Source organism: Lycorma delicatula, chromosome 9, assembly GCF_047948215.1.
Source record: "Lycorma delicatula isolate Av1 chromosome 9, ASM4794821v1, whole genome shotgun sequence".
NCBI classification, from domain to species: Eukaryota; Metazoa; Arthropoda; class Insecta; order Hemiptera; family Fulgoridae; genus Lycorma; species Lycorma delicatula.
The window spans coordinates 86,700,578-86,716,688 of NC_134463.1; the positions used below are offsets into that span (position 1 = coordinate 86,700,578).

General features: G+C 30.9%; 1 protein-coding gene across 3 annotated transcripts in view; it reads right to left on the reverse strand.

Moving 5' to 3' along the window:
- The window catches only part of KdelR (ER lumen protein-retaining receptor), a 90,429-nt gene that overhangs the window by 60,568 nt on the left and 13,750 nt on the right, over positions 1–16,111 (reverse strand). The gene's annotated exons all lie outside the window — the stretch shown is intronic.

The following is a 16,111-nucleotide window of genomic DNA, read 5'->3' on the forward strand; positions in this document are numbered from 1 at the left end:
GCAAAGTAATAAGTAAACGGATTTCTTACCTTCCGCTGGCCTAAATATACTATTGCATATCAGAATACAAAGGTAATCGCTAAAGTACAAATCCTACTCATTACTCTGCTACCTAGAGCACAACTAATTTAAACTTAAAAAAACCACAGTATTACTTAACTATAAAATATATAAATATTTTACACTTAGATAACATTAACACCGTTTTAATCACAGATAAAAATTTATAAAAAAATAAAAGAGACACACTCCACACTGCAATTTATATTAAAGGAAAAGGATAATGAATTAACAGTTAAATTCTTTTATGTTCTAAGTATGAAATTAAATTTCATTTATATTGTATTATATTATTGTTGCATATTTATATCTAAATATTCAGCCTAAAACATATTGTAACAGGACCGGTAAAACAGAGCTGAGTAAGGGATTCCTACCAATTAAGAAGAAAGTAGTAGAAAATATAATAATGGGAGTAAAAGAAACCCTTTTAGTAAAGGTAACAGATCCGTTTAACAATTGTCTTTTGTAATATTGCCCACCGAGACACACCTAAACAAATGTTGTTTCGTGAGAAGAGTTACCGAACCTAGGCTAGGAATGCATGGGAATGAAAGGGCTCGGTTGATCATTTTCACACTCAACTGGGGTCTGGTATAGCAGGTAAAGAAGATAGGAATACAAATACTCTGGAGAAGATCAGCTGAAATCAGTTCTGCCAAGAGAGTCTGCAATATGAGTTCTGTGAAATCAATTTAGGTGACACTTATGACGTCAGTCTGCGAGAGTGCTACGATAGAATTATGAAAGTTTGGCCCGATTAGGGTGACGTTATTTTTACACGGACTTAAATACTAGATCGTGGATACCGGTGTTCTTTGGTGGTTGGGTTTCAATTAACCACACATCTCAGGAACGGTCGAACTGAGAATGTACAAGACTACACTTCATTTACACTCATACATATCATCCTCATTCATCCTCTGAAGAATTATCTAAACGGTAGTTACCGGAGGCTAAACAGGAAAAAGAACAGGAAAAGTTACAAGTAATTCCAGTACACGAAAACAAGAAATGGTTCAGCGAATTACTGTTAAAACTATAAGCAAAAGAGATAATGTACTAAGTTTCATTTATAAACTGTTAGTGTAGTTTTATTTGTTAACAGCAAAGGTATTTGTAGTGAAAGAATTTTATACTTGTCTTATCTTCTCTACTATTGCTGTTAATACAAGAGTAATGGTTAAAAGTGTTCAGACTAGCGATCATGCTAATGTCTTTTGTGAATGGGACTCAATTCTGCTTTTCCATTCTATTTATCTACCTGTGAATAAATCCGATTACTTTAAATTCTGTTTTGTAAGTAATCTCTGCTTATTACTATTATTGATTGAATTTATGATTATTATTATTATTATCATCATGATTGTAATTACTATGATTATTTGTTTGTTATTGACATTAATATTATTATTGTTTACTGTAGTCATTATTCTAATTATTATTAAAGATTTTTTTTTATCATCTGTTATTATTATTTATTATCATTATTATTACCATTGTCATTATTAATGATTTGTCTTGTTTTTAAACCAATAAATTGTAATTATATAAAACATTTTCATCTTTAGTCTCTCAATATCCTGATAAAGCTGCGAGTATGCAACAATATATATACATACAGGTGTTTCATGAAGTTCTCCCAGCATGAAAATAATGAAAAAGGTTCATATAAATATATGAACAAAAATGCTCTGTTTGCAAGTTACGGCTAGTGAAAGATTTTACCCAGATTTCAGCTACCCTGGTGAAATGAGGTCATACTGAAATTTTTCGTATGTTAATTAAGGGGAAGAATTGGTGATTTTGTATGATTTTTTGGTGAAAAATAAAAGAAAATATGTCCCAGAACTCTATCTGCAGTAGTTTTTGAGAAATCTGTGGTGTAAACTAATAAACTAAGGTAAAAAAGAACTGCTTTTTATGTAAAAATTGTAGAAAATTTAATTCTGAAAAAAAATTGTGTAAAATCAGTTGAATGAAACAAAGAAAGGTTAGAAAAACTCTATTTTTATTTAGAAACAGTAAAGTTTTGGGATCTGGAATTCTGCTATTCGGAAAACATATTTCATATTCTATTGCAGCAGCTGTAGCATTACCATTACACACACCCAAAATGAAAACCATATCAGCACACTCCTCTGTTGTAAATAAATACGGCATTACTACAATGGAAAACCAATCTCACATTCAACTAAAATTCACAGAAATCCTTTACTAACAGACAGCAGTTCACAGTAACTGATACACTTAATGTACCTTACTGAATGATTTAAACACTAAATAGTGTTGGCATTGTGTTTATCAACTTTATTGCCAATTTTGAAATATTTTAATATAAAAAAATTATTACCCAAGTAATTTTAGAATAATTTCCAGCTTTTTTTTTTAATTTTTAACAGTAAATTTGGTTTTTACAAATCTCTCACATCACCAAAAAAGAATTTGGTTTTTGTTTACATTAACTAAGTACTTTTTCTGACTCTGTATTGTTTCTAAATAAAATTCAAATTTTTCTAACTTTTCTTTGTTTTATTTAACTAATCTTACACGATTTTGTTCAGAATTAAATTCTCTACAAGTTTTGTTTAAAATTTTTATGTGTTTGTTATCCATGCAAACAGGGTTTTTTTTACCCCAATTTATTGGGTTTCACCTGATTTCTCAATACCTCCTGCAGATAAGGTTCAAGAACATACTTTATTTGATTTTTCAGGTCATAAACCATAAGAAATCACTAATTATGCCTCACAATTAACACCCTAAAAGTTTCAGTACAATCTCATTTCACTGAAGTACTTCAGGACATGTGTATGTATGAACTTTTTCCATTATTTAATGAGTAGAATAAATTATGAAGCCCCGGGAGAACTTGTGATACAGTGTGTGTGTGTCAGATATTTGTTCATGTATAGTGCAGGATACATGAACTTTTTTTATATTTCAATAGTTAAGGAAGAGTTTATTTCACACTGAATAGTTCAGTTTCAGAATGAGCAAGACATTTTCATGAAAGTTTTTATTTTTCAGCGCATAAAAGTCATATGTAGTTCTTATTTTTTATTTTTAAGTACCACTTTTAAAATATTTTCTTTGTAGGGTCTCCAGTGAATAACATAAATCTATTTTAAAACATATTTTAATATTAATCTATAAATTTACTAATTTACCTATACTCTGTGAAACTGAAGAATTTGATTACTGTGATAAACTTACAGTGTTAACATTCAAACATTATGTGTATACTAAAACTTTAAAAAAATTTTAGAATGAAATTCAATTTCCTTTTTTTTAATTTAGAATAAACAGCTTGAAAATAGATACTGCTCCTTTCAAATTATTATTATTGATCTAGTGTTACTTGTGCAATTAAAATGAAATATTTGATACGTGCTTCATAAAAATCAGTATAGTCATGAGTTACAGGGAAACAATACAACCAAAATTTTAGTGGTTCTCTTCTAACAGAACGTAATAGTAAATAGTTTTTAAAAATAGGCAGACATAGGATGCAATTGATAAAAAGAAAATTCATTACTTTATTCATTAAATGTCAATTTATCATTTGACAGTTTGTGAGCCGTTAAAGCAGATTAATTTAACTCCCAGATAATCATATTTGGTCATCAATTAATAGTGATCTATACTTTTTTTTAAAACATTACAGCAATTGGAAATACATTACACAGAAAACATACAGACATTATATCCTGGGCAGAAAAGACTTATTTCTAGGTAAATATAGTTTACTTTATATTCTAAATTCTAGTTAACTGATTTCAAAATAATATCAGCAATAACTTCAGCAGGAATTACAGGTCAATACATATTTACAACACTGCTAAACTTTTTAAAATTATTAAATAAAATGGTCAGATACAAGTTACATTTCACATTTGCTTCCACAGGTTTTAAAAAGATAATTTCATTATAAAAATTCAGATGTCAAATTTCCCACCATTGAACACAACAAACAACAAGTGTCCCATAAGTTTCCAAACGAAGGAAAAATTAACAACATTCAAAACATAAATCATATCAAGGAAAGAAACACCAATGCTGTTAATAGTATAACTCCAGGAGGGCAGACGTAGAAAACTGTTTTCAAAACAATGGTAGTTATGAATAGCATATTACATACAGTATAGATAAAAATGGTATTCATTAAAATAAATGTTTATCTATACTATTACATAAATATGAACAGGCTTTTTGTTTATTCATGATAAACAGAAAATACTTTATCAATCGCAACCAAATTTTTACCCATGTTTCTTGGCATAACTGACAAAGTTTTTAGATATATTTCATCTCTAAAAATCACAAAAAAAAAAAAATATATATATGTAGTAGTGGAGAAATTTTCCAGTTGCGAACAAAATTTAATGAATTTCATTAATCAACTGTAAGTCTCTATCACTGTGTGAGCTGGGTTTGAACTGAACGATTCGAATCAATCAAATGAATAATATTACAGAAATAGTAGAATTAAATTAACGCTAAATAAAATAACATTAATTAAATTAAAAATATTTCTGTTTAACAATAAAGGGCTTCCCACGGGGACTGCATGTGAGGTGATATGAGCACCTTGTGGGAGGCTGGACCAATCATTACCATCAACCAGTAACAAATGGAGTGCCCCTGGGGCACTGTTTTGGGAGGTGCAATGGCGTGCTCTTATAATATCTGTGCAAACAATCATCTAATTTTCAAAATTCAAACTATTTGTTAGCAGGTTGAAGGTTAACTTTCTTAGTATGCATCAGGTACACTCTCAATCTAAGATCACAATTATTCAGAAATGCATATATATATATATATGCAAGAACCAAACTGACCAATTACTACGTGATACATTCATGTTATCTCAGGGAAAATATTAAGCCACTGACAGAGACCCTAGCTCCCTTGAAAGTTAAGGTATTAAAAATATTCAATATTTCTTCCCCCCCAAGGAGGATGAAGAATGAATTTTTCATCGTCAAAGATGTATACTTTAATTACCATTAGTTACTATTATTTTATCTTTTGTAATTTAGTTTCTTTTTCAGGTTTTTATAAAGACTGAATATACTATAATTATTATTCATCAGTATTATTCTTACAACCATGAGGATAACATACAGTGCGGGGATCCAGGGGGTGGAGCCTTCTGTAGATGGGTATGACGACTGAAGCAAACTCTATGGGTTTCTAGTGCATCTGTCCCACTGGCAAATTGGAAATGGCAAGGCAAGTGAACACTATGGCCATGGGATAAGCCTGTTGGCCATGAAGAGACCCTGAGTTGGCTCCGGGATTCACCTGGGGTGGGCTGACCTGAGCCCTGAGGGTTCAGGTTCTGACTAGACAGGCCTTCTAGTTTTTCTATAAATGGGCACTTATGGGGTACTCTGTACATTATAACTTTCTTATTATATGTATAAGTACAAAAACAGAAAAGAGAATTAAAGATTCACTATGACTGATAATCTTGCAAAAAAAAAACCCTGACGTTCTTAAGTCATTTACATTATGAGGAAACCAACAAAATTCCTTATTTTAAATTGTTTAACAAAACAATAGATTACATTTATTTAATTTTAGAGATTAAATCAACCATAAAAAATTACAACAAAAATAAATAAAATTATGATAAAAAATGTAAACATGAACTGTAAGCAATCTACTACACAAGCACACAGTATGTAAAACACGTGTTGGCAAACAGGTTTTATGTTTACATTACATGAATGCAGTACTTTAAGTACAGAGAATCATTGACGTTCTCAGAAGAGTTGAAGGTCATTATCAAAACTGTACAACTAAGAGAGATAGAATGAAAGGAATGATAGAAGAGGGAGAGAGCCAGGGGTATAATTACTAGCGTCAATGAACTGGTTGTAACTGAAGAATAAACAAATAACAGTATAACCATAACTGTAAGTTACATCACACAACCTATACTACTAAAATATATATAATTTATTTAAGTTTATTTTCCTCTTGATTGGATAGAATTAAATATAACAAGACATATTTTACTTAAAAATATTATCTTTATTAATCTCTAGGGTTAACCAATCAACTATACAAACCTATAAATTAAATTCACTACATTTCACTTAGAATTCTCTAAGCTTCCTCAGGTGACAATACAAATTCATACACACGTAATGCAAAATTCTCTTACATACTCAGTACCCAATATGTAAGAGAATTTTGTATGATGTGTGTATGAATGTGTATTGTTACCAGAGGAAGCTTAGAGAATTTTAAGTGAAATGTAGTGAATTATAAATATATATTATACATATAAGGTTGTATCACAAAATTCTCCCAGAACCTATTCTACCCGTGAAAATAATGGAAAAAGTAAAATTCAAATTTTTTAACTTTTCTTTGTTTTATTCAACTTATCTTACACCAGAATTAAATTCTCTACATGTTTTGTTTAGCTGAAATTCAAACTAAATCTTTCACTAGATGTAACTCGCAAACAAGATTTTGATAAACTTTTTCCATTATTTTCACAAGTAGAATAGGTTATTAAAGTTCCAGTAGGACTTTGCGATACATCTGCACATACATGCACACCTCAATAGAAAAATACCTACATAACTGCAATGAGAATGCAGTAAGTGCTCAACTCTACATTAAGCAATTTTAAATTCATCCTTTTTAATGTTATTTCTTGGCCCACCCTCTGTTTAGTCATAATAATAATAATAATAATATGCCTAAAAATCTTCAAAAAATCTAAGACTTTACATCTGAACTTCAGAATTTTCATTTATAATTATTACATGCCAGGGCAGTTTACCAAAATATTACAATGCCTGATTTAACAGTAAGAGACTGCTGTTGTGATCTACACAGATTTTTCAAGTTATGACAAACTTAATTTCAAATTCAATATTGACATTTATTTAATTTCCAACAATATTTAGAAGCTAGCTAGCTACAAAATATTAGAAATTTGTAAATTCAAAATATTTTTCTTTTACAAATTGCTTTCAAAAGAAAAGCTCAGATTTTTTGCCAAAAAAATATCTGAGCCTTTCTTCACCTAATTGAAACAATTTACACAAAAGCTCTAAAGCATTATTTTAATTCAAAACATTTCACACAATTGTGATTTTTTTCAAAAACCCTTTTCCCCTAATTTTTTCTGGGGTTAGGCAGGAATGATTGATTAGGATTTTTATGGCCAGATCCCCTTCCTACTGATCTTCTAAATTCAAACGTGTAGAAATTTGTAGCGTGTGACAAATTCAATGCCCGACAGGGATTCAAATTTATAACATTCTCAGTAAAGAAAGAGCTGTCAAAATACATTTTGCAGAATTTATAAAAAATCACAATAATGCAATAAAAAATAAAAAGTAGCTAATTCCTGCTGATGATTGTTTTATGTTAGATATACTACACTGTGACTGTATATGTACATACAAAATGTAACTGACAAAACTTCTTGTTTTAACAGATGAGGCATTATCACTGGTTCTGTTGTAAAACAGAAAAACAAATTATAAAATAAAAAGCTGATGTCAGCTGCTTTAACTGCACTTAACATTAGGTTTATATCTCAATGCTGTTATACACCAAAGAACCAAAATTATTGTAATAAATAAAATGTTTATTGTTAAATTAAATTTATTTATCATACTGACATATCACGTTTTAGTTTAATTCCACTGATTGTAAATTATAATATGTGCAAATTATTAAATACAAATAAAACATTTATTAATTTCACAATACCATTATTACAACATTATTTATATAAATTATTTTATAACAAATATGGAAACAAACCTCTTACATTAACAAATTACACATAATTTTATTAATATATTAGCAATAAATAACACATAATAAAATAATTAAATTATAAATTACTAAATATAGAAAAACTTTTTAAAAAAATTCAGTAGTAGTATTTATTATGGGAATACAACACTATTCTTTTTCTATTAGTGTTGTAAGAGTCATGTGAACTGGTTTAAATAGCCAGTTTCTCGGTCAGCAATGCCACATAATATAATATATAATATATGCAAAGTAGATCAAAAAATTTCCAGAATTATTTTATTTTTCAGAAAATGTGCTTACAATTAAAGTTTTAGAGCACATTCTCTTCAAAGTAGTTTCCTTCAGCAGCTACACGTATTTACAAACATTGTTGATATCATTCCTAGAATCCCTTTTGAGATATTATCCTCGGCTGCTTCATCACATCGCTGGCATTCTTATACCTTTCTCCCTTTAAAGCATTTTTAAAGCTAGAAAACAAGTAAAAATCAGCTGGAGAAGTCAGAATAATATAAAACAACAGATGCTCCAGAATTGTTACAATGTGTCATAACAGGTACTTTCTGACATAACATCGGGTTGGTCTAGTGGTAAACACGTCTTCCCAAATCAGCTGATTTGGAAGTCGAGAGTTCCAGCATTCAAGTCCTAGTAAAGTCAGCTATTTTTATAAAACTGAGATTGTACAAGGCTACACTTCATTTGCATTCATACATATCATCCTCATTCATTCTCTGAAGTAATATCTGAATGGTAATTCCCGGAGGCTAAACAGGCAAAAGAAAAGGTACTTTTTTTGACGTCGCTTCAGTAATATGAAATGTCTGTGAGAGTGAGAGTTGGTATGCCGCCTGTATGATTACCTAATTGGCAAGTTGATTTGGTGTTGAGTAGGTTTGCGGAGACAGCATCACTTATCTCCAGTGATGTTTAAAGAAATCATCAAATATGAGATTTAAAAATTTGCTGTAAGGCATCTACAATATAACCTGGTTTATTGGTGGACCCCAAGAGCTGCACTCTTGTGCAGTGATTTTGACAGGGATCCTTGGGGTAGGGCCTATAGTTATGAAAAGGTTTGGTAGGCGCCTTCCACTGTTGTCAACGGAGAAAGCGATGGTAAACCTTTTCCATGTGTTGAGCAGAGATTTGAGTGCCCCGTTGTGCTGGAATTGAGAAGATATACTTTACAAGAATTAGTTATTGCCATAAACAAGTTGGCAAATGATATAAGTCCTGGTTTGGATGGTATTTTGACAAGAATCCCCAAGGGCTTAGTTCCCAAGGTACTATGGTTATTACTTGATGTGTATAACAAGAAGTTGGGAACCTTTTCCATGTGTTCAGCAGAGATTTGAGTGCCCCGTTGTACTGGAATTGAGAAGATATACTTTACAAGAATTAGTTATTGCCATAAACAAGTTGGCAAATGATATAAGTCCTGGTTTGGATGGTATTTTGACAAGAATCCCCAAGGGCTTAGTTCCCAAGGTACTATGGTTATTACTTGATGTGTATAACAAGAAGTTGGGAGGGTGGGACTTTTCCTCCTGTTGGAAGGGGCGATTGGTCTTCCTTCCTAAGGGAAAGACTGATGATATGATCGATGGGTATTGCCCACTATATATGCTTAACAACCTGGGGAAGGTTGCAGAGAGATTACTGATGACTAGGATCATAGATGAACTTCATGAAAAAGAAGGTATACATGTAGATCAGTACGGTTTTGTTCCTGGTAGGTTGACTATACACGCAGTTTCTCATGTGGTTAAATGGGCCAAAAAAGTTAGGAAGGGCACATGGAGAACACAAGGCATTCCAGTTCTTGTGTTATTGGACATCAAGAATGCGTTTGGGTCCTTGCCTTGGCATGTAATAATGGCGGCACTGAATTGTAAAGGTATTAGTACTTATTTGAGTAAACAAATTGGAGAATATCTTAATGAGAGGTGGCATGCAACTGGCTCCTAACAAGTGCCAGTTAGTAGTTGGGAGTCACCAAATTCGACATAGCACTAAGATTAAGTAATTGGGAGTGATGAGAGATCAGGCACTGCGTTTCAGTGTTCATATATCGGAGTGTTGTCAAAGGGCAGAGAGGACACTCATTGATTGAAACACTTGATGCTATCACAGGTGGTGCCCAGGGCTCCTAAGACGCCATTATGTTGGCGGTCACGTCAATAACACTGTATGCTGCACCGGTTTGGAAAGAGGCAGTTAATGTGCGGAGGAATAGAATCAGACTGGAGAGCATCCACCATAGAGTTATACTCGGTGTGGTTGCTGTGTTTTGTACAGTTTCTTATGATGTGGTATGTGTTTAAGCAGGGGTACCTCCTATAGATCTATTAATAAAGGAACGAGCTGTCAAATATGAAAATCAAGGTAGCTCAGAGACCAGGTATACAACACTGGATGTGTAGCAGGATAGGTGGAGATCGGATGTAAAGGGAGCTTGGACTAGATTGATTCCTGACATGAGGGCGTGGTAATACAGAAAAAATGGTGATGTTTCCTACTTTGGCCTGATGCAGATTTTATCAGGCCATGGGAATTTTGAAGTGTACTTGTACAGTATCAGGAGGAGGGAGTCTTCCTCTTGTATGTATTGTACAGAGCATGATTCAGTATCACATACCTTTTTTGAATGTGCAGAATAGGAGGTGCCCCGCAGGAGAGCTGGACTGACGGACTTAGAACCAGAATATTTGATACCATACATGCTAGTCCTGCCGACTAATTGGGGCAAAGTGGAGGGTTCTACAAGAGAAGTACTCCGGACCAAGGACACCGAGGGCAGGAGAAGGTATTAGTAGAATAGGGATGGGTGGATAGCCCCAGTCACGAGGGCTGGTATGCTTAGGTGTGTTGGTTCCAATGAACGACTGGGGACTCCAAGGGATCCTAGGTTGAGGAAACAGATAAAAAAGACTGAGTCTCTGTAACAGGGGGGGGGGGGACGACTACATAGTCAAGCTGGGTTCCTCCTCCACAGTGGTTAGAGGCAAAGGCAGTACTGAAACCGGTCCCTGTGGAGGGGTTCGGGTATGACAGTCAGGCCTGGTTACCCCCTCTTCAGGGATTTGAGGCAGGCAAAAAGAACAAGAGAAAAGAAAAGAAAAGAAATCTAATTGGGGGGCTGACCCTACCATGCCAGATTTACAGCCAGAAGTTGGGAAGGCCCCCTTAGAGTATAAGGACACTTTCCTGGGCTTTGTTTGACTTAATTGCATGTCCGGCACAGAGGAGTAGGGAAAAAATTGGTACTTTTTAACAAACATAAGTCGATTTGTTGATAAATAAGAGTCTGATTAATAATAATTATATTTATTACTTGCTCTGTCCAAACAAAATTTCAGCTGGCATTTTGTTTCCCATTTTTCAGTGTTTTCCCTTCTTATTGCATTCCTTAAAAACAAGATATCAACGTACATTTGTTCACTATAAGCAAGTTAGGAATTCATAAAGACTACCTTGAGAATCAAAAACAAGTTCCAATGTAACTTTTCCTTTGCTATGTCCAAAAAACGTTTCTGTGACCGCAGAAATGATGGTGATTTCTGCTCTGACAACCAATTGTTTTGTCCATGAATTGTACAAAAAACACAATGACAACTTAGGAAATTTTGATCTTGATCAAAATTTGCCTGACCTTCCTTATGCATCATCTCAATGATAACCATCATCCAACTTCTATACAACCTACCTTTTTCCTCTAAACCCACTATACCCATTTATTAGTGTGGTGGACAGAATTATGATTCTCGTTTATTCCACATCTATATCCATTCCATACTAGCTGTTTCTTTTCTATATTATCCACCATTGTAATTTCCGCTCCTATCCTCTGTCTTTTCCTTATCTCTTTTATTACACTTATCTGCCTCTGAGAAACTCTATAATCTTGCCTAAGAAAATTAATTTCAACCATTCCTCAATTTCTTTGTGTAATCTCCCACAATTCAGATGCATACATTATTTTATACTGATGAATGACTTCAGCAATTTTCTGTTCTGTTTTGTTTATAATATTGTCAAACCATAAAAAAAAAAATAGTACTTAATCACTTTTATTTAACAAGTCTATTATATAACTCTGTGATTATTTTCTTCACACTCTTGCGAGTTAGGAGCCATTTAACTTCCTCAACAAATAAAATAACAGCAAGTTTTTGAAAATAAAATTGTAGTTTTTTCTGTTAAGATATGGACATTCATCATTCAGGAATGTATGTACGCAAACAAACTTCCTTAGCATGCTTTAATATATAATCTAATACACATATTCATGATGGAAATTACGATCTGATGCTAATTTTTAAAAATATTCTGTACACAGCACAGTAGCTACCACCAAAATTATAATACAAAAACGTATATATCATAAGACAGATAGAGATGAGAAACACTACATAAAAAATTATTCAATTATAACAGCATAAATTCAAAAGGTGTTTTAAATTAGGTCAATTAAAAAGCAAGACATGCTGTAAATATAACACACATTTTTCTATCTATGCATAATGAAATGTTTACATTTAATAGATGTAAATGTTTGATAAAATGCAAAACAAAACAAATGTATATACAAACAATTTACTAATTTTTATGCAGCAGTTTAATTTCTTTAGTTTCATAATTCATTGCTTTTGGCAGTAGTTTTTTAAACATCTAATATTATCAACATTATTAATATATTGGATTAAATTTACAAATTCAATAAAACAAAAATGAAAATACTGTTTAAAACATCAAATAATTTATAACTTAAATTGAAAAATGTGGAATCGACTGGTGCACGGAAACAAATTTTTTAATTTTTAAAACAGTTTTTAATAATTTTTTTTTTTTAACTAATGGAACATCAAAACTATTTTTACTTCAGCAGGTTTCCACTTTAAATATTTAAGCTGGGTTTCCTAAAATCACACGTATAATTAATTAATAAAATTCAATTTATAAGTAGAATCATCATTAAAATTTTAAATAGGAGTATTCAAAAAAAGAATTTAAATTAGCTTAAAAAATACAGTGACTATTATTATACAATCTAAAGATTTTGACAGGACCAATTAAAAAACAGTCTTGTCACAATTATATATGTTTTCATGTCATATCTTTGACAAGCAGCAGTAGTTTACTCATTTATTCGACCATTGTTACTGCATCAACATCAATGGCCTCGCTGAAAATTTGATTCTAAATCAAAATTGGTTCTAAAATAGGCACAAACTAATAACTCCAAATATCGCAATTAAATACTTTATTATTGATCATCATTTGTAACTTGCACAGTTTTTTCTGTTCAACTGTTACAGATTTTTGCACCAATATTATTTCTTATATTTCTTCTATTTGAATCCTTCAATAAAAAAATATATTAACTGAAATCTTCTATTACTTTTGTTTATATCAAGTTAATATTCTTTTTTCCAGACATGTTATCAACAATAAAAAACAAAATTACAGATTATGCTAATAAAATTTAACAAGATTCAAATGAAACCATAAAAAATTAACATTTGCATTTGAGAATTAAAATTTTCACATTAATTACTTCAAAAACAAAAAGCTAACATTATTTAACAATTATCAGAGTATAAACAAACAAGAAACAAAACTGACAGTACATTTTAATATAAATTTCAATTAAGTAATATTTAATTTATCTCAAGGACAACTTATACATTAAAAAAAAAAGGTAAGAAGTTAAAAAACCTGACTTAAGAAAAAACCTATAATGACAAATTATGCAAAAAAAAGTCAAAAGATATTACAAAAAGAATAGGGAGAAGGAATAGAAGGAAATGCAGATAACAATCAATCAAGAACTCTGGTGGAAGTTCCAGACTTCAAAATCAGAATTGGCTACGAGGCTTTACGACACTGAACTAAGTTTTCTCTAACCATTAACACCATTACAAGTCCAAAGAAATTTGAAAAATTTAGACAGGAGCTGATTTCAAAGTTATGAAATTCAGTATATCCATTTTGGGATTATATTAAAAAAAATCCTTTCTAGGTTGGAAAGTGCAGTTTCTACATCCTTATACCAAAATAACTTTTGAGTAAAGAAATATTAAATTGATGTCAACTCAAATCACTTTCTACCAAAGCTCTACTAATTTAAATAATTCGGTATAATAAAAAAAATTATACAATAAAAACATATTAAACAAAAAATGTTCTTCTATTCTAAAAGAAGGTGAAACAATAACATGTTTAATTCTCAAAGGCCACAACCATCATCTATAATCGCCAAACATACATCATTACATTATTGTCAGCTTGTTTGAAAAACAATTTTTTCTGAATTGAGGGATATTTTTGTATTCAACATTTTAATCTACGTTACACTGTTTGACACTGTTAAAACCTGAATTATTAAAACATTTACACAAAAACTTTTTTCAATGAGAAATATAAGTTTGTTTTAAAACTACGTAACTAATCAAGTCCATAAAAACCAACTTAGGTTATTTTAACACCTCTCATTTTCTTAATCTATTCATTATAAAAAAGAATGAACGCCTTGTAACCAAGATTAACAGCAATTTAAAAACAAGATTTTTAGACAATTTTTTTTCTTTATAGTAGCTGTCTTTGATACCACGTAGAGCCCAGATAATTTTAATCATAAATTTTATTCTGAACAGAAAATATTCTCATATGTTTCACTTCCTTGTACAAAGTAAAGGAAGTACTGTGATCACAAAAAATTTAGGTTTTCAGATCTCAATGGAAATATCCATTTTGACTAATTTCGTTGTGACATCTGTACGTACATATGTATGTATCTCGCATAACTCAAAAACCATTAGACGTAGTATGTTGAAATTTTGGATTTAAGACTGTTGTAACATCTAGTTGTGCACCTCCCCTTTTGATTGCAATTCTGGACCCAAAAGTGTCCAAAAGACCAAAATACAACAAAAAAAATTGGATTTTGTAATTTTTCTTAACTGCAGTAATAAGCGCTTATTGAGAGCTTTTCAATGATATATTGTAAGTGGTGGTTATTTTTATTGGTTCCAGAGTTATAGCCAAATGAAATTTTAATTAATGAAATATTTGGATATATTTGAGAAGAGGCTATTGGTTCCAATCAGACTTTTTTTAACTTTTTTTTTTTTAATTTAAATATATTGATTTAATAATAACTAGCAGACCCAGCAATGCTTAGCTATTGATAGATTTGAGTATTTATGTATTTATATATATATATTAAATTAACACAATTGAAAGTTTGATAAAACATTATGTAACTTCACAGAATTTAACCTTTCCATTTCCTTTTCCCCTTCTTCATTTTTTTCCTATTTCCCTTTTCCCATGGTCGTAAATTGGTCCAGTAGTTTTTTAGTCTACAGGGGACATACATATTGGAAACATTAAAATGGAATCTTAAAATATTTAGTATAGCGTGTTGTTGCTATTACGTCCAATAGATAGCACTTTTAAAAAAAAAACAAAAAAAATATGTTTTTGCCTGTCAGAGATGACATTTTAGGTATATAAAAACACGCACGTATTCAAATGCAACATTGTGTCAAAATTTCAAAGTAATCTGTGAAGAACTTTCGGAGATTTAAGGTTTTGGATAAACGAACATTTACATTTTTATTTATATAGATTATTAATCCATGATTGTAAAAAAAATTACAATAAATTATTATTCAACAAAAAAAAAAAAAAAGAAAAAATCACAAGTTATTAGTGATATAAAATTTTATGTACTTTTAAAAATGTGTATATTTAATTTAATAGGCATTATGTATGTGTATATGTAATAGATTTGGTGAAACATCTGATTATTTAATATTAATTGAAAATTATAATTTAGAATCTTATTATTTTTGGATTTTCTAGTTAATTTCTGTTTAATTTTATTTAATTATTCTGGAATTTTTGTATCTACATTAAAGTTAACTACAGAGTGACTGAGAAATAGACCCTCACAAGAACAACATATACACTGAGGCACATGAGCCCGATCTTTTATAAATTGTCAGACAATATCAGATCTCTATATTATCAGACAACATTCTCCCTAAGTCGGAGTTGATCATCATTTCGTTTTTTTGTTGCCAACCATTTAATCGCTCTTTGGTTTGATATAATTCTTCTGATCATAATTTGTGTATATGTTCTCTAGTTTTCAAATTTTCTCTCTTTACATCATCATCCTCTCTTAATCTTTTTATCCTTTCCTTGGTCTTAACGATTTTTTCCTCTTTATATTTATCATCTT